General features: G+C 44.1%; 2 long non-coding RNA genes across 3 annotated transcripts in view; one reads left to right on the plus strand and one right to left on the minus strand.

Annotated features, from left to right (window-relative positions):
• The first annotated feature begins 1,939 nt into the window (after window positions 1-1,939).
• LOC137861169 (uncharacterized) overlaps window positions 1,940-27,920 on the plus strand; it is an 88,845-nt gene continuing 62,864 nt past the window's right edge. The window contains exon 1 of one of the 2 annotated variants that reach the window (XR_011099439.1): window positions 1,940-2,739. This is a non-coding gene — a long non-coding RNA (uncharacterized lncRNA). The remainder of the gene's footprint in view (window positions 2,740-27,920) is intronic. The other variant, XR_011099440.1, reaches the window with a different exon arrangement.
• LOC137861170 (uncharacterized) lies at window positions 24,753-26,861 on the minus strand. The gene is made up of 2 exons (XR_011099441.1): window positions 26,186-26,861; window positions 24,753-25,082 (listed from the first exon to the last, which is right to left on the minus strand). It is a non-coding gene; the product is annotated as an uncharacterized lncRNA (long non-coding RNA).

Raw genomic sequence — 27,920 nt, forward strand, 5'->3', positions numbered from 1 at the left:
AACACCATTTAAAGGTTTGTGCTGAGAATGAAGGCATTAAGAAATGAGCCCTTTGCCACAAATCACTCTTCCCCCAGAGGATGATGGTCGCCGCACTGTGCCCAAACCCCATGGCGTGAGGACGGCTGTTTCCCTGTGTCAGGAGCACACCAGCCTCATTAGTGTCAGCAAGAGATGCTCACATTAATAATCCCAAATGGTGTTCTCACTGTGCCAAAGCAAAAGGGATGTTCTTTTGTGCTCGGAAACAGCAGCCGCGTGAGTTACTGGCGCGGAGGGTATATCCTTGTCAGCCTTAATGGTAATTTATGCTCCCGGGTCAGGCGTTTACAGGAAGTCAGCAGAGTTGGTAGGGGATGAATCAGCAGAAGCAGCATTTGGGGAAGTAACCTCTGGAAGAGGTCTGGAAGCCAGCCTCCTGTATGCTGTTATGCCTCCTGATGTACTCAGAAGGATGCTCTGATGCACCCTACTAGTGGGAGTGGGGCAAAACCATGTACATGGTGGCTGCATCTGCAGTGTAGCGCATCTGTGGGGCTCTGAGTATAGGCCACGCGGGAGAGAAAAATATAATATAGGATTATGTATTGAATCTGGCACTCAGTCCAAAAGGAAAGGCTTTTCCTCTTCTTGAAGGACCTGGGGGTATACTTCATCAGTGCAATATCTGGGGGTGGTTTGGGTCCTGCCTGCACAGTACCCACATGGCACAGGGCGATGCTGAGGCCGTGGCATCATAAGCACAGCATCTCTCTTTAAGATCCTCACTCACCTCTCTCCCACTAAATCTGAAGCTCCTTTCCTTCCTGATGCTACCTCTGTGTTAAAAACCCTGGCCATTGTCCCAGCAACTGAAAACTTTACTCTTCTTGTATTGAGATGTGGAGCATCACACCTCAATGGTACAGCCAGGAGTATCAGAGCACTGGGCCTGTGCAACACATACAGCTTGGCGCTGTGTTGGCAAGGACACTAATTTGGACTAGGATTGTAATTGCAGACTATCCTTTGTTTTCTTTCCAAGGATGTATAGTCTGTGATACCGTCACTTTTTGCTGTTACTGTTGTTAGGTAGTGCTTTTTTCCTTCTTGTCAGCTGAACATTATCACCTCTTAAGTCATTGCCAGGACTTGCCAGATATTTATTTTACCCTTAAATCACTGACAAAATCCCAATAGGAAGCTAATTTATCAATTAACTGCACAAATTCCAGTAACTGTACATCAGTGGGCAAGGATTATTTGCAAATTCAGCCTATGGACATAGTTTTTCTTTCTTTCTGGCCTTACAGGTAGGGTGATCTTGTTAAAATGCTTTATAGACTTGTATGTACCCTACTCTGTTCACTCTACTCTGCCTCATTTTAATGCTAACAGGTGGCATTTGCTCCCCAGTATTAATGGGTCAGATCTTGATCTGTTTCACGCTGATGTAAATCCAGAATAACTCCCCTACAGATTTCCTTCACAACACTACCTTTGTATTGTGGTGCAAAAATCAGCCAAAATTTCTTGTATAATAGAAAAGAGTAGAGATCTAGAAGGACAATGGCATTAAAAATCCCAGTACAGAAAAGTAGTTTTGTAAGATACTTGTAACTACATGTTAGAAGCTGACTTGGTAAACTGTGGAAGAGGACAAAACCGTATCTTTCTGTAAATAGTTTTCAAAATAAAAATGTTAAACCCTCTTCAGAAAATGTGGCAGGTGATTCAGTTTAGGAAAAAAAATAAAAATAAGTAGGTTAGTTTTAATGTCGATGGTAGCACGGGGTATTTGTGCTGGTGTGTTCCAGGTGCACACAGTTAAATAGCAGGCAGTTGGGGTGCTGGGTGGTGCTAGTTTACTGGCCTTTATTTCAGGTGAGGCTGGGGGTTGAGCCTGAGGTCAGGGCTGAATATTTAGAAGTACAACTTGATGTTTAAAAGGCAAGATTAGAAGAGGGACTCAAATGAAGGTTTTAGAGTAAAGAAGTGCAGGGGCTAGTTGGGAGTTACGGGTGTAGTTGTCTACGCTGTGAAAATAGCCAAGGCTATTGTGGTTCTTGTAGGCTTCCTTCAGCTCTACCTTTAAAAGAAACTTAAAGTTACTCATAAAAGAAATAGCCATTTATCTGTCTGCAGGGACAGTAAGCACAGATTGCTGATTTCTTCTTAGAAAAGCGAGTGTCAAGAATCAAAGCAGCTGCTAAATTTGATCATATGCTTTCTTTTCTGTAGACCAGTGCATACTAACATCTCCTTTGCCCTGCGTTAACCCCACACAATGCAATGTAGAAAACTCGTTGCAGCCTGTCCTTACTGTGCTTTCAGGCATGTCCAATACAGTCCAACAGATCTGCACATTCAAGCCTGCTCAAATGCTTGATTTATTTCAAAAGCAGTCATTGAAAGGCCAGAAACCTTTGGAAGGAAAAAAAAAAAAAAAAGTAGCATCATGTCTGTTTTAGTGTGAGTGGGGGGTTGTGAGCACACCTGGCTCTGCTTCCTCACCTGTTCTCAATCACATTTGCAGAGCTCTGAGTCTTAAAGCCCTGGGAGGGAGCTTGTCCTCTTCCCCTGAAGGGCAGTTGTGCTGCCCGGTGTCCTCTCTGGATTCTGGACTTGGCTGGTGAGGACGTTTTACTGAGACCTGCAGGATGTGTTATGATTCTACTGGCAAAATATATCTCGTGCTGTACAGCCTGGCTGTGTCCCCACGCACCTGAGAGCTCTGCTGCTGAACTGGGTCATCTGAAGGTAAGAGGTGCCCCTTGGAGAAGTGTTTTGGGTCAGTATAAAATTGTGAATGTATTTAGGCTGAGAATTGCAGGGAGGTTTCTGTGTGGATGCTGAAAAACCTCCAGTGCTAGGATATATAGGGCATGTGGCTGCACAAAGCAGCGTGCAGAGTGTGTAGCGAAAATAGCCCCCAGCCAGACCTGCTCAGTAGGTGTGGTAGATGCTAAATGCTTCCAGCCCTGAGCTGCCCTCCAAGTGCAACCTGGTGGCAAGCTGTTTGATCCAGAGCAAGTACAAGTGAGGCAGCTGGGCTGACCGCTGGGCAAAGGAAACGTGCTGAGGTTCCCTGCGATGGGGGAAAGCTCAGCCTCTGCTTGAAGGTGCAGCCTGAGGCTGATTCTTTTCCCTCCTCTTAATGTGCCCCAAAATTAAACATTTTCTCCCTCTGACCATGGGAGATTGTTTGCAGTGGGTGAGAGCTGTGAGTCCCCTGGCTAGGTGGCCTGGGCCATTTCTTCTGCTGCTGGGAGAAGTCCTTCAGCAGGGCAGGAGAGGGGGCAGCGTGCTGCAGAAGCAGATGTAGGATCGTGGCCTCCGGCTCGTGTGCAGGCATGGCCGACCTGCTGCTTCCCCCTCCTGTGACACACCAGCATTTACCGTGTGTTTCCATGTCTGTGGACAATTGTCCAGAGCCTTTTCCTGCTGGCATAGTGATTTTGGGACAGTTCTGAGGAGCAAGTCTGTGCTTGGAGACTGTGGCTGAAATATCTTCTCTGGTGCTTTGTTATCTGCAACTGAAATCCCAACCTTCACCTGAGATAACTGCGTTAGGAGCTGTTGTACTGATCCTTGCTTGTTTTTTCTAATAATGCAGCCTGAGATCTTTCAGGCACTGTGAGAATCTCATTGTAATTGGGAAGGGTGTGGGAAATGAGAGCCTCCTTGTTCCCTCTGCTCCCATTAAGATGAAAAGAGAAATTAGAAATGCTAAGCTGGAGCCAGTGTTTCCCTGGATGGCGTTTTTCCTAATTCTTTGTCAGTCTCATTTACTATTTCCCAGACTGCCTCAGCGATGTGGATTAGATGGAAACCCCCAGCAATGACTTAGAGCAGCTCAGTGTGCGCAGCACTAAGCAAACTTCTCTAATACAGAGATGCTGTGTACATCCCTGGCTCGGAAAGGTCCTGGTGGAATACAAGTGATGTTGCAGGAGGGTGAAACTAATCCCTCTTTCAGTGTCAAGGGCACAGTCAGTGAAAAATATGATGGTGTAATTGGTTGCAGTGACCCTAAGCCACCAAAACTCCTCCTTTCATGACATGGCACTCCACCATGCTGGCATGCCTTTTCCTGAAAGGCACACAGTCTGATGTAGCATCACTAGCAAGGACTTGATTCCTGCTGAAGCCAAAGAAATGTGGGAGGAATAAAGCCTAAAGCAGGGAAAGAACAAATGCCAGTGAGTTCCAGCAGGTGTGCAGGTACAGCTGGCAGCAGTACTGAAGAAGGATGGCTTCGTCATTCTGCCTTCTTGAGCAGACAGGAATCAAGTCTGGCATGTAATTCCTGCACCTTGGTGTGTGACTCTGGTTTAGATCTGAAACTTTGGAGTATGTTGCAATGAGCTTCTGCTCCTGGGACCACCAGGGATGTTTTAAGAGCAATGATGTATGTTGAAACAACCTGTTCCTTGCACCTGAGCAGAAGGGTCCCCACAGCCTGTTCCCTGTTTTGTGCCCACCCTCAAAACCTGTGAGGAACACAATGTGTTGCAGTGTTAAGGGGCAATCTCAGCTGGAGCAGGGTTAATAGCTCTTATCCGATCTGTCCTATTTCCTCTTGGCTTTCTGTGCTTGTGCTCCATCTGAATTGTCACAGTGTCTTCTTGGTACAGGCTGTTTCTGTTCCCAGGGTACCATTCAAACCCCAATGAATTCTGTCCCCCTGAACTTTGCATTAGATACTGAAATTTCCTTCCTGTGCCTGCAGTGTTCACGACAAATGAGCAGGATCTTTATTGTAAAGCTTTGTCTTAGATGTCCTGACTGGGACTTAGCAAAGTTATCTGCTCAGTCCTTCCCATCTCCTGTATTCAGCCCACTGTCTTCCCTGATGCTTGTTACCTTTTCTACAGCATGGCTGAAGTCTCAAAATGTAGTTTCAGGGCAGAGACCAAGCTTTTATGTTAAGATCTCTTTATCTGCTTGAGCTAGGAATAGGGCTGAGGAGATGGACTTTAATGCACCATGCAAGCACAGCTCAGTGCTTGCATGGTGTGTTAAAGAGAAGAGGCTGATGCATTTCAGGACAAAGCTCTTCCTAGAGCAGTCTCTGCCTTTGCACCAAAGCTTTTTCCATCTCCTGAAATTCCTGAGACTTAGCCAGGAGGCTGATGGGACAGCAAAAATATGGATGAAAAATCCTCAAAAGGGTGGGTTTCTTCTCTATATGGACACTCCATGTGTACGAGAGTTTCCTCTTGGACCAAAAAGCAAGATGGGGGGGGGAGCAGAACCAAGACAGTCCTCTTTTTCTTTTGTCTAGCATTCAAGTAAAAAAATACACTTAAGATAAGGTGAATTTCCAAGATTTAAGATCCCTGCAGTAAACCTCAAGATGCCTGCAAAGTAGCTCATTTCAGTGGTGCAGGTAGCTATTGCCTTTAAATGTTTGCTTTTGATGATTTTACTATTATGCCCTGGCAAGCAGTGTTCTAAATCCTTTTCAGGTTAACCCCTGTCATCAGTGACCATCTGAACTAAGACCCAAAAAAGCACATCTTTTGAACAGGGAGCTTGGGTGAGGAAAGTGTCTCTTTAAATATTACTGTGATACTTGCTGGTTTCTTGTTCCAAAACTTGGTGTCTCGACCTGTGTGACCCCCAGCTTTCAGGTTTTACCCCTCCCTCATGCAAAGCACAAGGTGAAACCATAAGTGAAGCAGGTTATGTGTGTGGGAGGTTACATCAGCTCACAAAAAACTCAGGCTATGCTGGAGCTTAGTTTGAAAATTGGTAATTTAAAATGAATTTGATTAATTTGTTGGCATGACTCAGTGCTTTGCAACGCATTGTGGTTCAGCAGCAGTATATTGTTCAGGTAATTTGCTAATAACATCTTTAGGCTGTGGATACTGAAAGCAGCCTGTTTGGAATCGCTCCTCCAACCCCCTGTAACACTGCGGTGGGGTATTTGCCGTGCTGTGGGGGAGGGATGCAGAAAGCTATATTTCAGGCTGTAATTTAAAACCACGATAGAGGGAGTTCAGGATTTGGTGGAGGATGTCACTGAGGGAATTACTTCAGGTTTTCAAGCAGTCTGATTTGGGGCTAGATTTTTGCTGTCCTTTACAGACTGATTAAAAAAAAAGGATTATCACCTGAAGGGAAGGACTGAAGTTGGAACTAATTAACTTTTATCTTAAGTATACTTGCAAGTATTGATAACTATCACATTAAGTGTCTCACTCCTCCACCAAACTGCAAGACACGGAGCATCTCTCAGAGAATCTCCTCATCTGCTTGCTGGGCCTCCTCCTGTGAGCAGGAAACCTTTAGGGCTCGTTTCTAATGATAAGAAATGTCAAGTACTCCAGGCTTCCCAGCAACAAACCAGAGCCCAAGGGGCTACCTTCACAACCAGCTGGCTTAATATCTTTGTCTCTCAGACATGTTGTTTCTGTTAGAAAAAGCTGTAACACGTACCCGATGTGCCGTACCGCTCCTCTGACAGCAGTCAGAGCCAAGCGGGGCTGTAAACTTTCCCGTGCTCTCCAGTACTGGTGTCTCATCTCTGCTTCCTCTCCTCTTGGTGCTGGAAGAATGCACTTTTAAATATCAAGGCGTTATTATTTGGAGTTCTCCTCCTTTCCTCATGTGTTGTTAATATTACTATTATTTTATTTTTTTTTAAGAAAAGCATCATCATGCTTCTGTTATTGCTTGCCTCTTTAAATCCCCAGCCAAACATTTTCATAGCAGATACTCTCCTGCCATATAATCTGTGGGCACTTCCTTGGATTGCTGCTGAAGCGTTTAGGCTTAGCAGCCCTATTATTTTGACTTGTTTGGTAATCATGCTTGACATGGGATGGATCACTCCATAACACAGGGAGATTGCGAAGAGGACAGGGCACTGTTTTGTACAGGAGTATGTGAGAAGTGCTCAAGGTTCAAGAGCTCCAATACGAGTGATGATGAACTCTAAGGTGGTAAATTGGGCATGTTCTTCTATTTGATAACTCTCTCCTCACCATGGCAGATGCAAGAAGGGCATACAGACTCTTCCACTACCCTCAGCAGCAATATCAGTGTAACTCATTCTTCCTCACCCTTCTCCCATCCTTAATCTTCTTGTCCTGACTCCCCACTACCTCTTGCTTTTCTGCCACTGCTTTGCTTCTGTTGCTCTGTTCCCAGTGTGTTTCAGCAACTGTGCAAGATTTTGTTTGTCCTGATAAGGATAAACTTGCACACCTCGTGGAGAGGTGTGGAAATATTGCTGCAAGTTGACAGTAAAGGCTGTTTGGGGGATGGGGGCGAGCAGCCTTGTTGATCACACCAGAACAAAGCCGGCTTGAAAGAGGCATTGACTTACCTGCGTAGTCTATTGCTGAAAACGGATGGTTGCCCATTTCCTGGTGGGAATATATAATATATCTGCTTTAGGGCTGCATGGGGACTTGAGGTTGGCTGGTCCTATTAATAATGCATGGGATGGCTGGATTTAAGTCATCATTATGCACAGAGTATAGTGCAGTGACATACTGGTGCAGAAAACGATTCCTTTAATAGGCTTGTTCCTTTTGGCTAGATCCTTTAGATAGCTAGTTTGTTTGACAGCTTTATACTTTTTTTTTCACCTTAGTTTTTCATTAAAGCCCAAACATTTTTGCTGAGCAACTGCACGGTGTACAACAAGGAATCTCTTCAGGCCTTTCAAGGAGAGCTGGGGCACTCTCTCGGGGACTGGTTTTCTTGTCATAAAACATGTCCCCGTGCATCCTCCTAAAGGGGCAGATCTCAAAGGCAGAGGCAGGCTGCATAACCTCCATGTGCAAGTGATAAAGCCCTTCCTGCTGGTTCCCCCTGGTCTCCATGCAGGTAGCCTGGGGAAGAGGTGGAGGCTCGGGGAGATTTTATTTTCTATTTTCTTTAAAGACCCTGAGAGGTGTCAGAGGCGTGGTTCTTCCTGTCTGGATTCTCAGGGGCTGTTACTGACACAGGAATACTCCAGCCTTAAACAGGGCAGTTTCTTTATGCTCAGGTTTCGTAAGCACTTTGCTGCTTTATTTATTCATAAACTGCTGCCTTCAGAAGATGGCTAGGAATTGGAAGTACATGAACACTGAGTGCAGTACACTGTAATGCATTCAATTACTTTCTTTAGATTAGCCAACCTGAAGTGGTGTATAGAAAGGATCTTGTAGGGACTGATCATAAAGAAATTTTAATCTATTTAAACATTGACACCAGTCTCACTGCTGTGGGGTCAGAAAATGGTCAGGAACTCATTTCTGATTGCATAAAACTCTTCCATTTTTTCCTTTCTTTCACCATATACTGCTTGTTCAGGACATAGATTTCTCTTCACTAAGTGCAACAGAAGATCAAGTGCACCGGCACATGTGACATCTGATATGACATGAGCTCTCCAGGTACACCAGCCCTTGATTCTTCCTCTTTTGTATTACCTTCATCATCAGCCAGAGACCTGTCTGGGGAAGAGAATCTGGGAATCCCATACCAGTTTGTGACAATCTGGTAATCTTCACTTAATTAACTTACCACTAACACTTAACAGCTTGTAATTTTTTTTTTCCAGACAACATTTTCGCGCTAGGTCCCCCAAAAACTCCACAGTGTGTTTAATTGAAGATATGATAATTGTGAGTTACTTTGCTGCAGCTGTTTAAAAGTAAAAAGGGAAAAAATCCATTAAGACTATCTGAATTATATCACAGAAAAAAAGTCTGCTTTCTATTATATAAGCTACCCTTAGGCTGAGCTAAATTGCTGCTTTCATAGCTCAGCTGATGGCAGTTAGCTGAGCTGCTTGTATTCCACTAATTTTTTTTTGAATGATTCAGAGATAATGTTAATGTCCTTTCCTGAGCTGAGCAAACCAAGAGAATCTCGCTGCATAGGTAAAGACAAGCCTGTTTTCTTCCTTTTGAACTTCAGATTGGTGGGGTATCCTCAGTGTTCTGGCTTGGATGCCAAGCTGGTGAGAAATGGTCAAGAGCCAGTTACTGGCAGTGGTGTGTGGATCTTGCACTGTCAGCCCCAGGGAGCCAGCTTGTTTCTGCCCTTGAGAGAGATGTGTGGTGCCTCCATTGTCAGCTCTGGCGCTGTGCTATGTCCTCTTCCCCCACATCCCTGCCTATTCTGTTGGAAAATCTCTCGCTGATCCATTTTCTTTAATTTTTCGTTTTGAAGGCAGGAAATGTCTGTGTTTGTGAAATGTTTTGCATGGTGAACACAGTGAGGGATCCTTCAGCATGATGGCACCTGTAAGACCTAAGTGAAGCCACCCTGGAAGGTGGCAAAAGTGAGACACCTGGGGACACCGATTGTCCCCAGCTTCCCCTGGAGTCAGCAGGCTTTAAGAGCACTTATCCCACAGGGAGGTTCTCAGGCTCAGTCTAGTTATAGCATCATCGAGAGATGACCTGCAGAGAGAGACCACAGCTTTGGGTAATGGGTTTCTATTGCGAACTGCTAATTCTTCTGTTTGAACAGCAGGAAGTACCCTAAAGCTCTGTTATATCCATTAACAAGGGCAAGCACACTCCAGCCTCAGAGAGCAACATTAGGAAGTGATAAAACTCTGTGTGTGTGTGACTCTTTCAATGGGCAATTTGTTCTAATAGCACATAGGGCTGATAATAAACAGTCATTTTAAGGGTTTGTCCTGTTGCCTCTAGTTAGAAGAAACGAGCTCCCATTCCTTCATTTACAAAGCTGCTACTTACTGAAATGCACCCCGGTACATTCCTACCACACAGACATGGACTGAAAGTGTTTTGGTTTATTAGTTATTGGCACGAGCTCTGAGTGTGAAATTTAAGTTTCACAGGATCCTGATGTAAACATGATACAAATGCCTTGTCCCAAATCTTTAAGACAAATCTTACACAAGGTTTAACTCTGAACAGATTGGGGGAGTCAGATTGTTTGGTGGATAGCTGATCTCCAGGACTGGTAATGGCCACATGGAGGTGGTGTTTCAGCCATTTGCAAGTGGCAGTTTCCCACAGAGCATTATCCAACCTCATGGGAACTCAGGTTAATCCCACTTACTCTTTCCCCTCTGTCTGGAAGACACAGCAGCGGGACCAGGTCTGTAGAGCAATGTGGTGCTGAGAAGCTGATGTCTATGCGATATGGATGTCAGTTTGTCCAGGAGTCACTCTGCCAGCTCTAACCTTGTCCCAGGGACATGCAAGCAGCTGGATCACACTGGTGCCCACCAGGAGAGCACCTTGCAGTCTCCTTTGGAAGGAAATGTGTTGAAATGTGTTCTTGCATTTAGACTGCTTTGTGATACAGAGCAAAGCGTTGTAACAAAGGGTGGGTGGGAGACTTGCTTCCAAAGCATCCCCCTGCTCTGAACTAAACTGCTAATATGGAGACATCAATTATCTCCTGAAATGTTTCAGGCATACCCAAAATGAGAGAATCCCCTGCTATGTTTTACCTTGAACAGGAGCAATGTTGCATCTTGCTTTATTTGTTTGCACCCCGCCTAGTCTTTGTGCTCAAGGACACGCTGCCCTTCCTTACAACCGAATGCCCGGGATGGCTTGGGAGCTGTGAGGGATTGGAGGCGTAACAGTTCGCTGTGTTACTACAATACGAATGCATTTTCTGTCCAGAACAATCACTATGGGAAGGAGGTGTTTGAGGGAAATATTCAAAACCTTCTCAACGATGATGAGGTGAAGGAGAATGTTAAAGCATAAACAAACCATCCTGGGTGAATTAACGCTCCTTTCTTATTCCCCACCACCACGTAAGAATGAAGCACAGGTTCTCCTCTCATCCATTACCAGTTCCCGAAATGACAGCAGTGCCTATGGGATTAAAAGCACACTGAATCAGAGATGGCTGAAACATTTTATTCCAATCCCTAAGGAATACCTCTTATGCACGGAGCTTGCTTTTGATCAGGAATGTGCAACAACTCAGCCTTGGGGACTGTTTGCAAAGGCATTAGTGACATTTTTCTATCTACTCACATTTGAATTTCACACCCATAGAATACAAACACCCTGTCTTGTGTTTTTTAAGTAGTCTCTAAAAGAAAAATACTCTGTACTGCTACTCCAGGATTGATATTAGGCTGGTGATGCTGGTATTGTGCTGAACCTCGCTCTTCAGGGCTGGTGGTTTTCTTGTGTTGATTTACACCTACAAATGATCTGGAATGACCAAGCCGGGGCTCCCTCCACTGCTGCCACAACCCAGTGACATCGCTGTCACCTCCAGCACCTTAACAGTACAGCTACATCAGCTGCTGTTCCTGGGTACTAGGAAATGGGCTGATATAAAGAGCAGCCCTGAGAAAGATTTACAATGATATCCGTCCAGGACAATGCTGCTGAGCCATCAGTACTCAAGAGAAAAATGCCTACAGGGTTTTTTTGCTTTTTTTTTTTTTTTTAGGGCAGCTTTTAAATAAGTGGCTTTTCTCACTTTTTTTTTTCCTTTTTTTTTTTTCTGGTGCTAAAATGGAAGTGTCTTTCCAACCTAATGTGGTGTGGGGAGAGGAAAGCATTTTCAAGATGAAATGGAAATGCTTGCAAAACATGCAGAGATTTCCACAAGGGACATCGCAATAGAGTGCAAATAACAGGCAAAAATTCCCTAAATTCATGACTTGTGATACCCTGTCCTCTTACTCAGTCACTTACGAAGTCTCGTTCAATGCTCTTTGTCATCAGGGATTGCCTAGGCCTTGATTTGCACAGACACTTGTCCTGCAAGCACCTCTTTGCAGCAGCTGCTGAAAGCTGGGCGCTGACATACTTCAAAGTTAATTCTTTCCCCCAGCTTACTTTGAGAGTCACTTGGAAACTTTGCTGATGAGCATGAGGAATGGTATAGCCCAGGCCACCAGAGAAAGTTCATGTCTACAGGCTCCTGTAGTAAAAACGGAGCATATACGAACCTCATCTTCTTTCTGGAGATGATATTGTGACCTTTGATTCCTGAAGTAGCTTTCCAGAAAGGAAGCTGTGCTCTGACTTCAGCCCCATTCTTCTCTCTGTCCTGACATAGCCAAAAAAGCAAAGCATACTCTGATGTTGGCAGCCCAACAAAAGTGATATTTTCTAAGGATGAACTGTTCATGAACCATTTTTTAATATATTGAGCACAAATAACCTCTGGATCAAGGTTAGTGCATGGACATTTTTTGGTCTAGCTGTCTTGGAGGAATGTATTAAAAAAGCAGTGTCAGGCATGATTTATCTCGCATTTCTTTGCTGTCCCTCTCGCTCCCAGTGAAGGAATAAAGCCTTCTGTTTTGGAGCAGATGAGGCTTTATCAGAAAGGACAGCTTCCCCAGAGCCAGGGCATCTCTCCAACCTTGCTGGTCCCAGGGGAGGTGGGTGCCTGCCAGCCTGGCTGTGCTTCTTGTGCCCCATGGGAATTGCAACTGGCTGCAAACCTGCTCAGAGCTCCTGCAGATTAACTTTCTCCTTTTGGAGAACCACTTTATTCTGAATCCATAGCAAATCCTTGGTACTCAGAGCCCACCCTTCATCAGCTTAGTAGCTGGTGATGCCTCCGCTAAGCCCTCAGCAAACTCACCCTTCCATCATCCTTGGGGGTTAATCACTGCTTTGCTGCAGTTGTCTCTTTTTCATTGACTCAACTATTGTATTTTATTGAAACTCTCCTACAGTCTTCTAGAAAAGCCATTAAAACTGTGACATGTAGTCCCAAATCTGAGATTCTCTGAGAGCCACTCTACAAAGGACAAAAATCAGCTCCGGTTTTATCCACTTCAAACAGTGGCTCTGGTGCGTTCCCATTAGTTGTTTGATTTTTAACTTCCCTTGTTTTGTGACAGAACAAATTAATACAGCATCTCAGCTCCCTCTGACAGTGACACACTTGACTACGATGTACTCGTGTTCCTGAATATTCAGGGCTCCTCCGTGCTGTCAGTGCCAGTTTGCAGTGTGTACCTGAATATGCTGCAGCTTCGTGTTCGGGTCCCAGGGGTTTTAAATCCCGTGGCTGATGGGGAGCTGTGGGGCAGAGTCACTCGTGCAGGCAGCAGATGTGTTGGTTTCCTCTGCGCACTTGGGAGAAGTCAGGCTGTTCAGGCACGAGGCATACAAAGCTGCTGCTCTGAGAATTGAGTGCATGTGTTGTGCTTTTTGATCGTTGAGTCATTTGTGAGTTTTGGAGAGCAGCTATGGAAATTGGCCTTTGCTGTCTCTGGGGTATCAAGCTAAGGAGATGATTTATTCTGTATAGGAGTGCTCCCAGCCTGGACTGTGTGGCAGGGCAATAGCTTCATGAAAGAAGCTTTATCTGCACTTATACTGCACGCGGAGATGTCCTTGTGCCTGTTTGTATGCCACCAGCTCAAACCAACATTGAGACAGAGAGAGGATGCAAGGACTTCTCAAAAATCATAATAAAAATACACCATCACCCTTTTTGTGTTTGGTAAGGTAGGGATGAGGATGTTGTCAGACAGAGTGAAGGGGGGGGGGAACAACCCTCCTGCAAACTTGCAAAGGATCCCAAAGTAGCTGATGTCTGGGGTGTTTGTTTGAAGTGCTACGGTGTAAAATAACTAAGGGGGGGGTGGAGGTGCACATGTGAGAAATATGATGTGACCAGCCCTGCAGGAAGAGTGATCGCTCACCTTAAGCATGGCCAGGCCTGTTGTGTCAGTGTTTCACTGTTGTCCCACACACATTTTTGCAGGAGGATGGTATTTCCATAACTACATCTCAGTTTTAACATCCCATCCATCCTTGTACCTCTGCAATGGAGTCTTGCCAAGGTGTGGCTATTGGCTATGGACCTCAGAAAGAGCTGATTTTTTTTTATAGGCAACTGGTATATTCCAACCAAAAGATTTTTTTAAAAATATATTAACTAACATTAAGCATGAACTAATTATATGACTGATGAAAATCCTTGTAAAAATGGAAGCAACAAATCTTTCCAAAATCAAGAGCCATCCATAGACTCAAGCAGTCTTCAGTATTCTGGATATGTTGTACCGGGGACAACATTTGCCCTGGAATACAGGGTAAAAATTTCCTGCTTTTCAGCAAACTGCCTGCAAGACCAGTCTCAAACAACAGGCTTCATACAGAATGGAGATTCCTGTCAGTTGCAGGAATCTGTCTGAGCAACACATCCAAAGCTCTCAATTTTTCCCTTTCTCCATACCATTGGAAGCTATCTTTTCTTTAGCTTTGTGCTGGAAAACCAACTTTTTAAAACACTTTTTTAACAGTGTACATTTTAAATGTCATGTGGGAAAAAAAAAAAATCAGGCAATGTCCAGACCTGAATAAAATATTTTTTTCTTTTAGTTGGATCATTTACTAAAAGCATCAAGATGTGCTAATATGGCCTTATAGCTGATTTCATCAAACTTACAACTTTAAAATGTCCTTCAAGTTTCAAGGGTAAAAATACAGCCATTGCTTGTCAAAACAAAGTGTTCTGAACTGTTATGTTTCCCCAAAATCTAAGAGTCTTGTTTGTTGTTCCCCACCCTGAGTGACTGATACTTTTTTTTTTTTTAAAGTGAGGGGAAGCTCTGAGGATAAAGCTTGAGCCCTCAGGTAGGAACATCTGTACTAACAGTATATGAGAGCTGTGATTTGAGAGGAACAGTTTTAATTCTGTTTAGAGTAAAGGGGTGATGCATTTCCAATATTATTCTATATTCCATGTGGCAAGCCTATTGTTGAAGTTTTAATCCTGCTTGTTCTCGTGTTGGTCCCTGTGGAGTTAAGGGACTGTGACTGCAGTGCCTGATGCCATACGGAACAGGGCTGAAGCTGCCAGAACAGCGTATTGCTGGGTGTGCAGATGTGCTGTCATCTGGGTGCCTCAAAGTCTCAGTCCTTCACAAACGACCCCTCTGAGAAGGAGTTAATAGGGAGCTGAATTAGTGCCCAAAGTCCCAGCAAGGAGCACGCGGGTGAGGGTGAAAATCACGGTCTAGATTTCCCTAGCCAAACTCCTGGCACTGTGCTGGTCTGCCTGGAGGCATCTGCAATTCACTGCAAACGTTAGTTCCCGATTTTTCTTTCCTATATTCCTCCTGTCAAATCTGGGATGTTTAAGCTTTTCTTTCACTTGTTTGCAGATGTAAATTGCAGAAATCCTCATGAATTGCATCTCCTTTCGGCAGCCAGAGACACGTAGCACAGAAGCAGTGTGTTCTTAGAAAGGTGCTGTGGGAAATCCTCCTGCTGAGTCACTCGCCGCTCGGGTGTAAGCTGCTATGCCAGTCCCAGCAAAGCATCCGAGCCAGGGCTTGCCCTGCCTCTCATGGCTTCATAGATTGGAAGGCCTAATCCATTACATTAGCTAGGTCTGGGGGAAATTTTGGCTTCACCTGGTACCTGCTGCCTTCTCATCCCTTGGTCTCTGCCCTCCCCTTCATCTGCCTGGTTTCCTCTAGATGGCATTGCAGGAGAAAGGGAGCTCAGATGGAGAAGCAGATTTCACTGCTGGAGAAAGCAAAGTTGCAGGAGCTGCTTTGCATTTTGATGGTGCTCGATTATTTTATCCACTAGACAAGCACATACAATATTAATACCTCCCGTGTCAATCTCGAACAGGATGCAGATAAGCATTTGCTCCGAGCAGTCTTATTGATTGGTTCCTCAGCTAAACAGTTTTTTTCCAGCTTTCTTTTTGGGTAATTTGCCAATGATTTCCCAGGATATTCATGTTTGTGCAGGGGAAATAAAAAGGAAAGTACGATCATAAGTACATCTTTGATATAAAAGGACAGTGGAAACTTTAAAAGAAATAAAAACAAATAAGCCAAAAAACCACCTTGCCCTTCTCACTTATCTTCCATTTTTTACAAGTAACTCACTCTGAGATTGCAGAAACAATTTATTCTGCTCTATTTTTTCTAGTTTGTTTTCCCTCCTGCATTTGACAGTGCTATCTGCATAATCAATTTCACTCTTCCACTGTAGTAATTCCTCTTTTTATGGGATGTTCAGGCGAGCTGCAATGAAGGAGAGATTTAAAAAGGAAAAAAAAAAAAGGCATTCTATGGCCATCCACACTGGCTGCAGGACTGTGATGCAGGTTGTTACCTGGGGAATTCAGGTGATGTCCTTCAATCTTGTCCTTCAAAAACAAAAGTGCCCTCCAGACTTTTTGAACTGCTTGCAACCTTGTGAGATGCATATCTCACAGGTGCCTTGTGCATGGTATTGAGCACAGCCACGCTTCCAGGGGCTGGGTGTCCCCTCGAGTACACTGGGATCACAGTAACCTTTGTGGCTTCATTATGGTGATTCTGTCACCACAGGACTCACATCTCTTCCTCCTCAAATGCTTCCAAGCATGGGCATGTAGCTTAAAACAGGAATTAATTTTTTTACTTCAAAGTTAAACTATTTTTGGAGTGATTTTAGGTAGCAGTTCTGTTAATTGAGTAGTCAGTCATCCACACCTGCATGATATTACAGCCCTCTGCTGTCTACAAAGCTGGCATTGCTTGCAAATGTCATCAACGTACAACTGTTCCCAGTGCTAGGGAGTACTTGTGATGTTAGGATGAGAAGTAATTGTTGGAAATGCCACCTAAAGCCTTGGTAAAGGTTACGGTGCCTGTGTCTCATTTGCCTCTCCTGACAGGGAAGGATGTTGGGCTGGCCAAATTCACACTGTCTGTAGGTAATGTATGTGTTAGGACTCTGGTTACTCACAATATACCTTGCTTTGAAACATCTTCTAAAGACCTGGAGGCTATTAAAGTCAGACTAATAGATGTCTTTCCAAATAGACTAGGTTGTTTCCTTTTTGTTTCTTAAATATAGCCACTGTTCTACAGCTAAAAGGCTATGTCTGCAAACTTGAGCTATTGAAAAGTTTTTTCTTATAAAATCTGCGTATTCTGCTACTTCCTTCAGGAGGGATAGATGCTCTAAGAAAGAAACTGAACATTCTTAAGTTACAAAGACATTCCAGCTCTGTTAATTTCTTTGTACCTGCTCTGCTACTCGTTATCTTTCCCATGTACTTTGCTTGGTCAGGCTGTGTTTATAATATGCTATTCTCCATGGTATCCAACCAAAAATATTGATTTAAAACATTAAGTATTTAAAAAAAAAAAAAAAGGCAGTTTTTGTATTCATACCTTTTAGGAAGACATCAAAATAGGGCCCATCCAAGATGAAATGTATTTCTGAGGCTGTTTTTCTAATTTCTTCAGGTCCTAACCTGTGTATTCAGAGAACGTTTCAAATGGCTTATTCTGACCAGGGTGAAATGCAGTTTAAAGTCTTCTGGATAAAAAATCTAGAATCTAGATTCTCCTTCAATACTTTGATGTGCCCACAGCTGTGCAAAGGTGTGTGGAGAAGCTACTGCCTGACCTGCTGTGGGCCAACACACTGAGGGTGACTCTGGTGTCTGCTGGGTTGAGCTGTGCCTGGGGGCTGGCAGTGATGTGAAATCCATGCCTTGGTGCATGAGGGTTAGTGATGTGCTAGGGAGAGGCCCCATGCCTTGGGGCTTTGCAAGAGGAGACCCTGGGGAGTCTGAAGTCTTTGAAACAGTATTGATTCCTGCTTTAAAAATCCTGGCTAAAGTCAGGGTTGTAAGATTTTAAGGATACTACAAATGATTTGTGTATGTTCCACTGCAGGGAATCTCTTTTTATTGGTTTGATATTCCTCATTTAATGCACACTTCTAGAATTAGCTCAGCTGTGGTGCTTATTGGGGGAGTTACTGGCTTTTCTGATCCTTATTCATTTCTTTCTTCCTTTCCTCTTCCTTGGTGATTCCACTTAGGGTTGGCAAAGCTTTGAATTTAAGCCAATACACAGCTAAGGCATGGGCTGGGGGTGGGACTTTAATTCTTATGACATACTCAGAGTACAGTCTTAGGGAGAGACAGAGGTAACAGGTTATCTTGTAACTCAGCGTAGGGTAAGAGGATTAGCCTGGGTCTCATTACAATTATAAAATGATCCATAGTTTCATTGTGGGTGTTAAATCCTGTGGCAGGTGTATGGTGTGCTCCTGTAGGAGAGAGGCACAACAAATGAGCCTCCCTTTGTGATGAGGACTGGAGTCCTTTGAAAGTGTGAGTTAGCTACCCAAATGGAATTAAGCACAGAAACTTAGAGAAAATTCCTTTATATTTCTTTGGGTTCATTTTGCTTTTGGCCCTGTCTTAACCAAAAAAGTTTAACTGTTTATTGATGCTTATTATTAAACCTCATTTTTTTGAGAAACAACATATTTTGAGTAATGTTTGAAATAAATATTCTGCTTACATTCTTTGAGAACTTAATTTAAAAAACATTCAGTTGAACAATCAAAGTGTTGGCACTGGACCTTCCTTGGACAAAGTGCTTGTTTCCTCTCTGATGGATTACATTATCTTCCCAGAGCTGCTGTTGCTGCTCCACAAGGAATGCCACTTGTGCATAATACTCCTAGTCCTCTTTATTGTTTGGATGATATTGTTGAAAGGAAAACTAGGAAAACAATGACAAAGAAGTTGTTTGCATAAAAATGTTCCTTGATACAAATGTGAAAAAGAGCTCACATCCATCCCAACTTGATTAGCTTCTTTTTCAGCCGTGCCCATTCATTTTCCCCCTGGGTGAAGTGTTCTTGGTGCAGTTAACTGAGTGATGTAGCACTTCCTGCTCTGAACTAGCAGATGTTCAGCTTCCTCTGTTGTCTGCAGGTCTTATATCTAGCCATTTAGTTACGGAGAAATACCAAGTAGAAAAAGAAATTTAGGGCACATGTTGGAGCTAAGCTTTGTATTAACCTTATCCTCCTGCTTCGAACCATCCCCTCTCATCTTGACCTGGCAGCTGCTGCTGCTTCACCTTCTGTGTAGGTATTGACTCACTTTCCCAGCCTCAAACCAGCTTTCTGCTCCTTCTGGTTCATTTTTTGTCTCTGCAGTATTTTGGAGAGGTTACTCAGGTGGTGGAGCTCCTGATGCTTCCTGTCCCCTGTGTGCTCTGTACTTGAAATTATTTATTTTATTTTATTTTTTTTTTTTGCTGCAGGTATGAAATTCAGGCCTGTGGACCTTACAGTTCAGTTATCAGTGGAAGTTTTCCCAATTTATGCTAATTAAGCAAGGCACTACCTTACTTTATGTTGATCAACTGTTTTCTTCCAAGGTTGTGCTGAGGAAGTAACACTGGTTTGTGCAGAGCAGTGAAGAGTCTCTATGGAAACAAACCAGGAAATCTGGGGCAATTTCAGCTTCTGTGCCTTGCACAGGGAGCACTTGCTACTGATATCAAAGTAAATCCAAGTTTCAGACAGACCTAATCCTTGGCCAGGCTTTGCATGGTGCATTGTATCTTGATTAAATTTAGCCCTGGGAGCGGGGACACCATCTTCCCGCAGTCCTGTCGAGGCTGTTGGGATGCTGACACCTGGCATCCTTCACGGAGATTGATCCTTGCAGTTGTGACTGTTCCTTTGCCTGAATCTTTATTGCTCTCTCTATACAGGCAGTTGGGTTCTCATCAGCTGCGCTGTGAATGAATGGATAGGGGAATTTTACAGATGGAATCAGTATACAAGCCATTAGGAATGCAATATTTTTATGAGGGAAATGATGAACATTGGGCATTAAACAAATCTGGGTTCTTCTGACAGCCGTCAGCCTTCCTCCCCACCAAAGTCTGCTCTGTGGAAGCAGAATGTGGCAGTGTGTTTGTCTCCACGTTAAGTATTTTGGGTAGAGCTGGTACCTTGTGTTACACCGGTGTTCCCCCTCTCCACGGAAGGGGGAGTTCAGATGGGTCGTGACAGTGGGATCTCACCTCAGATTCCAGGGGTGGATTTAAGCATGAATTATCTCTAAATCACCCTTAGAGCTGCACCAGCTCCTGTTCAGTGAAGGGGGTTGATGCCTGAATCAAAACACAGATATCTTCTCTGAAATACCTTCTCTGACCTTGTGCTCGTTTGCAGAGGTAAAGGAGGGCATTGAGCGAACTCACCAGCCAGCTTCCCTGGAAACTTGTTTTCTTCTCAACCAAGAAGCAAGTGCTCCTTCCAAGGGAAGAAACGGGATCAGCCACACAATACACTTGGAGCCAGGCAAAACTGAGGAATCCCCTGCTCAACTAAGCAAGCTGCAGCTCAGCAGGGTGTTAAGAAACAACAGCTCCAACTAAAATGGAGGCTGACAAATTGAAGGAAGTCTAAGATGCGTGTAGGTTGTTTTTATGCAGCGTTTTCTATGGTTGTCTGATGAGGCACTTAATGGAAAAGAGACTTGTTGAAGTAAAATCAAAGAGGAGAGGCTGAGATTAAAAATTGCAGCTCGCGTATTGATAAATGAGGCAGGTTTTTTTCCTGTCTGAGTTTGGAGAGGATTCTTGAAAGGTAGGAAAGGAGGATGCCTCCAGGTTTCTTGTTGGAGTGCTGCCTGGGTAAATGGTCTCTTCCAGGGAGGTCTGCGACTGAGCAGCGTGTGTGTGAGGTGGGCTCTGCTCGAGGTTGTTCTGGAAGGGATGGGCCTTGCAAACCAGAGATGCACTGGTCCAGGTTGTTCCTACAGGTAGCCAGGGGTACCCAGCGGCTGGTGGGACGCATGAGGACTGAGGCTTGTGTTTGTATTCAGTGTGGATTTATTTGGGGAAAATGGCCGATTTTTGGTAGTCAGACTTTATTTTCTGTACTAAAAAAGTACCTTCCCCACTGCAAATATACATGCAGATAAAAAAAAAAGGCAAGCTAAAACACTTTTCTGACCAGCACTGATCTTTTTATTTCTGAAAGCTGAATATGAATGAAACTGGGTTCCGAACTTCTCCTGCCAGATGTTGCTTTCATTCCTTGGCAACTGTTGTTAATGTTCTTCAAACCAATGTTACCAAAGAGAAATCCTTCTGGGTTGCTTCATCTGCTTATTAGTATGCTGGAGCTGGCTGCAAACTGTTCTTCCTGTATTGTATCCTTCCCATTTCCATTTTCTTCCCCACCCCACCCCCTTTTTATGGGGATAAATTGGCAATTGAAAAGTCAGAAGCTGATTCCAGTTTGAACTATGTGTTTTCCTAAAAATGTCCCTTAAATGCAAATTCTTCCTTTCAGAAAGTGAAAAAAACAGATTTAAAAGGCACTTGAACAAGAAGAGTGGATTTTTTTATGCAATCCCCAATTTTTCATTCAAAAACACTTGGAAATTGAAAACTCTTTACCACAATTAATATGCATTAATCATTCATCTTGGCAGCATCTATTCTGAGCCAGTGCTCCTTCAGATAAATACTATTATTCTTCTAGTAAAGGTAAATTTCTAGTGCTCACTGTGTGGGTGGCTTTTTTCTTTTGGAATCTGAATATTCAGTTTTCTTGCTTACTCTTGAAAAATATGGAAGTATCCCCCTCAAAATTACTAATGTTCTTCAACTGGCACAGGTTCCAGTGGATCATCCTTGGGATACGTTGCTAATTTATATAGTAGTCAGACAAGTTCAGATTATAAAAGCTAAAAATCATATAGTTCAATGTCAAGTTCTAATGAAAACAGAGTCTTAAGGCTCAGTGGATGCATCTGAATGACAATAATTAGTAAATATCAGATCTCACCAAGGATATATGTTTAAGGTGGTTCCTTGGGGAAATTCTATGCACCTATAATAACCCAGTGGCATCTCAGCTGCTCCATCAGATCCCCTTTTTTCAAGCCCCACAGGGACGCTAGGAGTGTGCACCCTTCATCAGAAAGCTTTCTTTGCCTGAAAGACCAGGTTATTGAATACAGAGAGCTCATTAGTGCAGGTCAAATACTGCAAGGCAGCATTTGCAAACATTCACTTCTATTCAGCAAAGCTGTTTGGTCCAACTATGTTTATCCTTGGTGTTTGCTATTCTTGAATATTTGCACATATGTTCTGGGGAAGCCTGCTGTTCCTGCCGATATCCAATCTGCATGCAAAGCAAGGGATGTGTCAAAGGAGCGCATCGCCTCCTGATTATTTGTTATTCCCCAGGGTAAAAACTAAGCAAAACTTTGTAGTCTTCTACAGAAACATGGGGGGGGGGGGGGAAGACTTCATGACTTACCATACATCACAAATGGTTGAAACTGTTGTCAAAGAAGTCCCAGTTCCTTGGAAGGAAAAAAACAACTGTGGATAGATTGAATGTTACTACTTGATTTCCTGTTATTTGAGGACTGTGCTTGGAACATGGCAAGTGAAAGGTGGTATGCTTGAGAAAAAGGTGTGTGGGTCGTGTTTGCTAATTCCTTGGAAACTGGCAGCACTGACCATCTCTTTAAGGCTATGATCAGGTATCAAGTAAGCTTCTAGTGTGAGGCTGTGGTAGAGGGAAATGGCTTGTGTGGTCCTGGGAATGCCGAGCCAGATTGCCCCTCTGTGAGGCACAGTAAGGCTGATGCAGTTTCTAGTGTCCATGTTTCAAAATGATACTGAGAAGCATGAAGACATCTAGAAACGGGGTGTTCAGGTGATCCCAAGCTGAAGAATCTCCAAAAGTGATTTAAGACCTTCAAAGCACCTTCCTCATTCAAGAGCAGCCTAAAGATGGGGCATGGTTTATGAACTCCTTTATAGAAGGGCACTGTCGATGGCAGAAGATCAGGCCAGGCTCTTCAGTCAAAAGACTCTAAGCTGACAGTAGCTAAACCTAAACTAGAAATAACGTGCAGACTATTAATGGGTCAAGTATTAGAATAGTTGACATAAAGACATATTAGATGCTCCATTGCTTGTCATCTCTCCAAAGCCTTTCTGCCTTACCCGAAGGAGAGAGGTGAGGGACTTTGTACAGGAACACCCGGAGCTGATGGCTGGGTTTGTGCTGAAGCAGGAGCTCGGGGCTGATCTCTGCATCTGAGGACTGAATGTGAAGGACAAGGTGCAATTTGCATTATGGAGAGAAGGGATGATGGAAAGGATAAGCAATATTGCTTGTTTATTTTCAGAAAGAAATAATGGAATGACTGAAGCCAAGTGAGATACTTTGTTTTCCAAGTCTTCAGAGAGATTTGAGATTGCTTTTTAATCAGCCTGTGAAAGCCTTTTCCCTTATGCACGTAGTTTTCCCTCTTTTCCGTGCTAAGCAAACTTTCAAGGAGTTAAGTGGGGTGATTTATCTCTTGCCTGTAGGATTTGTTTCTATAGTTGGAGCTCAAGAAACACTGAGCATTCATTCATCTTATCAGCACCTAGCTCCTGATCTTAAGGAGGAAGGTCTCAAGCAGTGTGTGTGTATATATGTGTGTGTATATATATATATATATGCATATATATACACACATTATTTTCTAAAAAAATATTAGGTTGTGCCTGCAAATGCAGCATGTGCTGCAAGTGCAAGAGGCATTCAGTCAGTGATCAGGTAATGGAAATGTCATCCCCTTGCATTTCTTCCAGGCAGTATTAAACTCCAGCTTGAAAGGGCTATGAGCTCTTTTTATTATTTTAATGCATGAAATAGGACCTGACTGTTGGTAAACGCATTACAAGTATTGATTTGAAGTCTTTCTAGTGAGAAGTCAGGGGAAGGAGACAGTGAACACCTGCTCTGGAAACTGCAATGTTGGCTCTGAGCCCACTGTCTTCAGCTCCTATTAAAGTGGAAGGGTTCCTGGATAGTTCAGAGCGAAGCCTTAACCTCGTTTTGTTGAAAGAAAGTCGTCATCTGCATGATGATGTATTGAATTGTGTGTAGCAGCGTTTAAATGTTTTTCCCTGGTGTAAACTGGGAGTAATTCAATTGATGCTAGAGAAGTGACTTGGGGACAGCGAGGTGTGATATCTGAATAAAACATTCAAGGAGGTTTTTAACCCAATATGGTTCAGTTCTGAGTACGTCAGAAGTTATTGTTATCTTGGGGGCAACAGGTTGCCTTTAAGCTCTGAATAAACACCTAATGAAGCATAAAAATATTTCCCTGTGGATTTTTCACCTATAACCTCCTGCAGCCTGAACGCAGGGGAGGCAAGCTGCAGAGATGTGAGGTCACCCAGCCAAGGTTGTCCAGGACCCCAGTGGCTGCTGGGGGTGGGTTCAGAGTCTCTCCAGTCCCAAACCAGTGTTTAATCTGTAGAGCAGATGTCCTCTGAAGATTGATGCATTTGTATTTTTTTTTCCCCCCAGAACATTTTAATAGACTTATTACTAACCAGATCTCTTCTTTATCCACATAATAAAATCAGCCTAAGTGGCTGTTTCCAGACAGCCATATTTTTTTCTGCACTGATACTATTCTCCTGCTCGCTTTAGTTGCTTGCCTGAGTGATTGAGGGGCCGCGCAGCCCAGCGAGGAGAAGTTAATTGCCTGGAAGATGCTGTGCTGCATGCTGGGTTTGGAGCTCTGTCAGTGCTGCAGCTGGGACAAGGACAAGTGACATCCAGTAGTGACATGGAGCACGATGCATCCCGTTGATGTGGGACCCCTTGTGCACAGAGGCGTGCTTGTCCCTGTGCCAGCTGTTTCCTGGGCTTTTCCCCCCACAGGGCACACAATGCTATGGAAAGCTGCTTGATGGTCTGCCCACACGTGCTGGGATGAGAAGGAAAGGCAAGCTGGTGGGCCAGCGACCTAGCTCTTAAACCAGGGACCCAGCTTCTTCTGGCCCTCCTGGTGTGCAGAGCTGTGGGCTCCAGGCTGGCTCCAGAGCAAGCATCCCAAGGAAATTCTTCTCTTTAATACACGTTTAATGAAGTGTTTGTATGAGGGATGGTTTGAACTTGATTTGGTCCAAAGGTTATTTTATTCATTTAAGTTAAGTGGTTTCATTGCTTTAGGTAGCTTATATCATTTCCCATCTAAATCTTGTAATTGCTTTTAATTCCCAAAATTGAGTGTTATGGTCTTCACAACTATTAACCGTTTCATTCACTGATCTGCAGACAAAGCAGAGCTGCTAACAGTTCTCACTGCAAAGCAACAAGAGATGCTTCGTGGGAATCCCTCTCAGCGCCATCTCATCCATTTTTCTGCCATGAAGGCAAAATCAAGCCCTCCCTTGCAAATACTTTGCTTTTTGAATCCTACAGTAGAAGGAAATATTGCAGCCTTTCTTGTTTTTTGTCCTCCTCACCGAGCAAGACTGATGTGCCGCTGACACGGGTGACTTCCCCAAGGTTGTAAGGAACCTGCATTAAAACAGGAAGATGGAGCCATAATCTTCAACACCAGGGCCAGTCTAGCATATTATTTCTGTCCTTTCTTTGATGCTTCTTGTTTGGATTTTATGGTCATGAATGCTCCAAGTCAGTTGGCAGTCTATTGCCTTTGCTTGTGTATATAGATTTTATTATTGTAATATTATTATTTTCCAGGAGAGCTACCTTGCTTCTCTATCTAGATGTATTTACAATCTCAGTAGAAGGTGCAATTTCTGTGGATGGCCCTGTCTTGGGGGGGAAAAAAAATAGCCACCATTAAAGAAAATAAATGAGTTCATACTTACTTAAAACAAAAACACTTTTTTTTTTTTTTTTTAAAGAGGATGGAGGGAAACCTTATCGTAAAGCAGATTTCTTTACTTTTTTTTGGAAAGTAAAGGAAATGAGCCGTAAAGAAGTACATCACCTTATATAAGGGCTTGTTTGTATGTGTGTAGGGAAGAAATGTATGTGAAAAATGACCATGGCTGCTGCATCATTTTTCAGACTGGGGAGGAAAAAAAAAAAACAAACAACAAAGCAACCAGTTTGAGAACAAACTTCCTAAACTTGCAAGGAATTCTTTGCATAAACATCCAAACCTCTGAGTACGTCACTGAGAGGAAAGCCTATGTGAGGTTTTGCACACCTTTGGCTATGGGAAGGATGAAGTTAACAAAAAAAAAAAAAAAAGGCAAAACCCCCCAGGCACCCTAGATTTTGTTGCTAAAACTGCAAAGATCTGAACTCTGCTGTTGTAGCATTATAGCATCCAGAACTGGTGATTGTTAGTCCTGTGAATTATTCTGGTTAAACTGCCGTGCTTCCTCCTACCAGCTGCACCTGCACGGCCTCCCACTCGAGCTGTGAGCCTGCTCACCTCCTCCTGGGTGGGTTTCCCTGGCCTGGCTGTTGGCACAAGCAGCAGTGTCCACTTGCAGTTTGCAGCAGCAGGCAGGGAGCCTCCCATTTTTATTTTTTTTTCCCCACCTCTGTGCCCAGCCAGCCACTCCTGCAGAGCCCCAGCACTTGCAGGGACCCGGTGCCCTATTGCCAGCCCAGCCCTGTGTTTCCTTGCTCCTTTCTCTTACCTCTTTGCGCCGCGTTTTGCCAGCAAGCCGAGCTGGGCGGTGGCTGGTGGGGGTTTGCCTGTCATCCCAGCACCCGGGCTGTGGCAGCCACGGAGTTAAATGACTGCACCAGCTGCAATGTGCTAAGCTCAGCTGATGGCAGAGCGCTGATTTAATCTTTGGAATGATTCCCCTGAGCTGCGGAGATGGCTGCCTTAAATCTTGTTTGCTTTCCCTGTTGTCTTGCACAGGGAGCGAGGGAACAAGTTGGGGAAATATCCTGCCTCTGGTTGTTGTAAGGAATTGCAGCTGGCTTCCCCAGGGAGCTGGGCAGGCGGGGGGATGACTGGGTTTGTATAGGATGGCCGCTGAGCTCGTCAGCATCACTCCTTCCTCTTAGACCAGCACACAGGCAGCTGAAACCGGATTTCTGTCTTTTTGTAAGCGGTGCAAGCAGCAGCCTTTGTGGCAGTGCTTTGCTGGAAACAAGTAGCTCCAGAGCAAGAGGAGAATGTGTCTTCCAGGCATTAAAAGCATCAGTGTTATGGATAACATAAATGCATTTTGAGGGTATCTCCCTCCTGTGCCTGCTTTTTCCATCAGGAGAGGAAAGTCTCAGGTACCATCTGCTGAGGGGTGGAATGGGTCAAGAGTTAGAGATGTGGAAACTTGGACTGCTCAGGGATGTGAGCCTTCACCCCACTGGGAAAGTGCTGCTTCCTTTTCAAGCCTTGTACCTGTCTTCTCTCTTGTTTTTTCTGTGTGTGTGTGAATACCTTCCAGAAGCCTGGAGGAATAACTGCAGCTCATTCCTTGATGTTGAGCATGCAAGTAAATCTCAGCTCTAAGCTCCTTGGAAGACTGTTTCTGACTCAGCCATCCTAACCACCCTGTCTGCATTCCTGCTGGGGAGCCACCTTCTTTTCTAGCCCGTTCACAAGCTGTGAGGGGGTCTCTCTTTTATGCCAAGTGTCTGTGCTGCTGGTGCTTTCTCCTTCCCATATCCCACCGCAACGCCTCTGCAGAGCTGTTGTGGCCAGTGGCATCGTTTCTTGGATATTGAGATGAATCTGAAGTCTGTTTCTCTGCCAGTGACAGACAGGAACGTGTTGCATTTAATTGTCCCTCAGGATAAAAAAGATGGGAACAGGGAAAAAATAATAGTATTATATGTTGTTAAAAGACCGAAAGTAGATGGCATCGGGTGCCTTATTCCAGCATCAGCCAGAGCCCAGTCCCTACATCAGCACAGCTTTAGTAGCTCTGTGGGTCAGCTGGTGCTATTGAGATACACATTGTGTTAATGGAGTCCTAAAATGCAGGCTGGGTTTAAGTGCCAAGGAAGCTCTGTCCTCAGGTTTGGATGCTGGTATGCAGGATTTGGGCTCCTCTCTTTCTCCCAGGGCTAGACCATCCCTCTAACTCAGCCCCTGATGCTGGTTCAGATGATGAAGCCCACTCTCATTTGAGATCCATGGTTTCAGTTCTTAGTATCCCAAAAACATGGGAGGTTTAAAAATGGGTTAAAACAGACTCCCATCCAAGATTTGGGTTATACATCCAGGGTTTGGCTGCGTCTAATAGTGATTCAAATGTGACTTATGAGTCTGTGCTGTTCTCCAAGGTAATGAAACCAGCAAGGTGCAGATCTCCTGTGCCAGCCCCCAAAGTGATTAAATCAGTTCTCTCCTTCCTGGGTGGTTTTGAATGCAAGAACTACGTGTTCAGCTGTGGGATGTCTTGCTGTGAAGTGTGT

Source organism: Anas acuta, chromosome 9, assembly GCF_963932015.1.
Source record: "Anas acuta chromosome 9, bAnaAcu1.1, whole genome shotgun sequence".
Lineage (NCBI taxonomy): Eukaryota > Metazoa > Chordata > Aves > Anseriformes > Anatidae > Anas > Anas acuta.